Source organism: Gymnodraco acuticeps, unplaced genomic scaffold (genome assembly GCF_902827175.1).
Source record: "Gymnodraco acuticeps unplaced genomic scaffold, fGymAcu1.1, whole genome shotgun sequence".
In the NCBI taxonomy this organism is placed as follows: Eukaryota; Metazoa; Chordata; class Actinopteri; order Perciformes; family Bathydraconidae; genus Gymnodraco; species Gymnodraco acuticeps.
This window is the reverse complement of record NW_022989942.1, coordinates 1,016,584-1,021,235: the sequence shown is the minus strand read 5'-3', so window position 1 is coordinate 1,021,235 and position 4,652 is coordinate 1,016,584. Positions and strand designations below refer to the sequence as shown.

Here is a 4,652-nt window from a genome sequence, read left to right as displayed (position 1 = left end):
CTACTAGCAGTCCGCAAACGGGACCGAGGACATCAATACCTGGTCGAATGGGAGGGATACGGTCCTGAGGAGCGCTTATGGGTTTCCCCTTCGCTAATCATTGATAAGACTCTGATCAGGGACTTCGACGAGCATCGTCCTGATCAGCCTGGGCCGTCAGGAGTCGTCCCTAGAGAGGGGGGGGGGTACTGTTGTGTCATATCAAATTAGTTAGTTATGTTTATGTGTTATGTCTGTCTTTTCATGTTATTTCACGTCATGTCATGTCTGTCTATTTATGTCATTTCATCTCTAGTCTAGTCCCCGTGTTTCATGTCATGTCTCGTTTTCCATTTCCTGTTTTATTTTCTACTTACCTCTTGCCATTTCAGGCCCTGTTACTTCCTCCCTTTGTGTGTTTTCCCGCCCTCGTCAGCGCCTGCCCCGCCCCTGATTGTTTTCACCTGTTCCCACTCACTTATTGTTTAAATAGTCCTGTCTCCCCCTGTCTTGTGTCAGTTTGTCTTGTTTGTTTCCATGGATGGTCGTGCCAAGCTTCAACTAAGAGGATAATTTCCAGTCAAGTCAGATTTTGTTATTTTTGTAAACTTAAGTTAATCTTAAATTCTCTTTTTATTACGCTTGTTTTTTCCTCCTTGTGAGCACTTTTTGTTAAAGTACCTACTCTGTTAAGAGGGATTTTCTGTTTTCTTGAAATCAAAGACATTTTTTTTACTACATTAAAGACTGTCTCTGGGTCGTGCATTTGGGTTCTCCAGTTTGTGTTAAGGTTGTGACAATATGTATAAAGGCAACTTTTCTTCTAAAAAGTGATCATGTATTTGTTTTAGCTGACCCAACCTAGAAAAAAGAAGGGAAAGAAATATTGCAGTTACCAGAAATAGTTATTGGTCTAGAGCACTGTGGGAGGATTGAGATTACGTGGGTGTGTTAAGGTGAGTCAGTGCTTAACTGATGTTAAAGTGCCCGTCAGCAAGACACTTAATCCCTGATTGCTTCAGCAGAGCTGCTCCGCTGGCATTAAAGACTATGGATAAGGAGGCTGCCAACTACTGTAAGGTTGATCAGCTTTCAGGGTGAAATGAGTCCTAGACACCAAATCCAAATTTAGACAAGTAACGCATTGCTGCAATACAGAGTCATTCAGCAGTCTTTGATATTCAATGATATGATTATACACCCAGAAGCATGAGGAAACAATGGTCTCTTCACATCACATTCACAAAGTATCTGAAATATTTGAACTCCTGAGGGATAAGAGATCCAATATTGGTCAGTACAGCTTACTCTGATTATAGAACTTAATGCGGAGAGCGAATACCTTATGCTTCAAGGTATGCTGTCCGTTCCAAACACTACTGAAATTATAACTTGCGTTGGGCAAATCAGAAAAACTCAAGGTAAAGATACACAGATATACAATACATTCTGGCTAGTGCAGGTCACACTCACACATTGTATAATTTAACCTGTCGAGCTGTCAAAAATCAATTATCAATCCAGTTGTGTTGTTATGTGTCAATAAAAGGCAGGTGTGTTTCCTGCGGGATCGACACATAGAAAGCTTCTAATAATGTTTTTATATCTAAAGCCATAAAACCATGTGAAGCTGCAACAGCGATTAATCTGATATGTGTGTCTCTGAGACTGCAAACACTGGCAACGACAGGAACATAAATATGATTTATACAACACACATCTTAATTATGACCCTTGGAAAGGGTTAAAGTAATCAGAGCTCTGATTTCATTAGTGCTGGCACAGAGGAAGGATATTATTCAGCAGAGCAACCTCACCGGCTTGTTGAAACAATATCCTACAAATACCTGGTCTCACGGTTTATCTCCTATGAACTTCAATTCACCCTCTTCACCTCTCTTCCTGCCTGATGCCTTTGTTTATGTCAATACTTTAGGTTAGATTTAAGCAAAGTATACTGTCCCTTTGCCTGAAGTGCATCTAAAGTCTGCTTTCAGGGAATTAATCAAAACGGCACGTTTTATTGTCGAAAAAAACACACCATTCCCACGAGGGAAAATACAATTATTAAGCAACAACAATTAATACAAACAGCATTACAATTAAAAACACCTTTTAATCTTAAACTGTTACAGAATAATGTGTGAACATCAGGATAAGAAATGGAAGCACACCACCTTCTCTGCCTTTTCTTTTCTGTGCTCTCCCTCTCTTTCCGTGTTTTCTCTCCTTCACAATTTGCATTCAATGATGTCTTTATTTCCCATCATCCCCTGGCAGTTTCCTGTGCCAGCCAAGTTATCTGTGCCAACTTCCTGACCGTGCCAATCCAATCACAGTAATCTCTAAAAGGGCCAAAGGCCAAAGAGCTGCAGCTGTATTCCCACATATATGTACACATAAGGCTCTGATGGCACCAAACTGCTCTGTTTAAACCCGTTAGCCAACCCAGACATGGTGGATGCCCTGACGGTAAAATATACTGCCAAACAAACAAAAAGAAAAACAAATATGTTTCTAAATGAAGTCTCTATTTTGTGTTAAAATAGAGGGCAATTCCAACAAGCATATCATCTGTATGGAATTGCCCAAATTACAGTTTATAATTTGAATTTAAACCATTTCAAAAAATGTATTATGCAGGGAGCCATGTGTAGACAGAGAACCAACAAACTTTAAAAAAAAAAAAAAAAACATTAAAATGATCCATATATTATTATTATTATTATTATTATTATTATTATTATTAATAATATTATCATTATTATTATTTAAAAATAATGTTTGCTACTGCATCTTGTCTCCTATGGCTCCAACATGCATCTCACACTGAGACTATTGCCAGAAATAAAATACAATGTGTATTTGAAAACGGTTTATTATTAGGATATTAGGCTGAAGATATTATTGACAAAAAAGAATAGAAGGACACAGTGTATTACAGAATGTCTATTCACTTATCACACAGGAGTCACTGATTTAGTTTATAGGGGGAGAGAAACCATACTACTATAGCAACTGTAACTTGTTATTGCATCATGGTAATCCTATATACAACAACATTAGAATTCTACACAAAACGAGATGTTGAACCTTGAAAAAGTACCAAAAAATAATTGCTGTGACACATTAAAGTTCCTTCCATGACACATGGCAACCATTATAACAACACAGTACAAGAGGAACAACAGAAAGTCACTTCTATGCTTGATATGAAAAACATTGCTCAGTCTCATTTACAAATATACACTAACAAGATTCACACTTTCTTTCATTTCTATTCATGACAGTTTTCTCAACAATTCAACTTGCAATTCACAGTTTGTAGCCACATAGGGACAAATTGTAACAACAAATTATAATGTTCAGCTTCACTTTCCAGATGATTTCATTTCAAGATGTAAATGCTCATTATTTCCCGTTTTGCTAAATGTATAAGCATATGAATTCTCCTTTTGAAACCCCAACATTTCTGTCATATCCCACTCTTGTCTTATACCAGGCTGTGAAAAGCATTTCAAATGTACTTATCTCTGTATGTGCGTTGGTGTGTGTGTGTTGGTGTTTAGTTTACGTAGGATGTACTGTATAGCAAGAGCTGTCAAAGGTGAAGTGGTTGGCTCACATCCAAAATCTCATCTCCTAAATCTAATTTGGGTTACAATGTTTAAATAGTAATCAAATAATGGCACACTTTATGGTGTAAAAGCATCCCGCTAACTTACATGGTGTTTGGGCTCAGTGCCCAGATAAGTCATGCATGTCGGCTCTTGATGTTATTCCTTTAGTCGTCTCAACTGTCGGGCACATTCCTTCATGAGAAAGGTGATGACGATAGACACATTTACACCTGTTTCTTAAGACTACACGGGAAAATATTGAACGTAAAAGTTATCCACAAGTTGGTACACAGTGTCTTCCTGCTGGTTTATTTGCTCCATTTCGAACGTTTTAATCAGTATTCTAGTTGTCTGTCCTGATGTTGTGTGCAGTTTGAAACTCAACAGAGAGCCGGGAGCACTTGATGGTCCTAATTACCATGAATTACATTTAAATCATTTTGATCTTAGCTGAGCTGTATTCTGATCACTGACTTGATACTCTTATCTCTCGTCTCCGCTGGATACAGAGACAGACTGTTAACATGTGTCAGACTGAGAAATAAACCAACACATATAGTATGTTGTTGGGTGCCCTAAATACTCTATAACTATTACAGTAGTCATTAATACATTTGGAGACAAGCTGTATTTGAAATCAATAGGACAGGAGTCTTTGTACGTGAAAACAAGATGTCAAAATATTCATTGTTTAGACTAAGGTTTGTTTCTTCTGGATCTTAAATGAGGGCCATATATTCTATTTCATTGTTTTTTTGTTTTGTTTAGATAACTTCCATATTTAGGAGAGCTCCTAAAGACTGTGACGGCCTAAAAGTTGATTTAAAGTTGAAATATAAGCTTTTATATGCCTCCCTGTAGTGCATTTACCGTTTTGCAGACTATGCATTTTGAGAAGAACATAGCCTTAACTCAGATTACGCACGCAAGACAATAAAAGGTATATGTTTATACACGATAAACTACCTAAGGACACAGTTTCCTGGGAGAAGTCATTAAAAAGTCATTTGTGGAGGAAATACAATTGTGTTAAACAGTTCAACTCTGCAGCAT

General features: G+C 37.5%; 1 protein-coding gene across 1 annotated transcript in view; it reads right to left on the bottom strand.

Annotated features, from left to right (window-relative positions):
• Positions 1–2,839: 2,839 nt before the first annotated feature.
• The window catches only part of LOC117542435 (glypican-5-like), a 73,727-nt gene continuing 71,914 nt past the window's right edge, over positions 2,840–4,652 (bottom strand). The window contains exon 11 of the mRNA XM_034210092.1: positions 2,840–4,652. This exon is cut by the window's right edge and continues 765 nt beyond it. The gene's annotated coding sequence lies outside the window, so the exon portion shown is untranslated.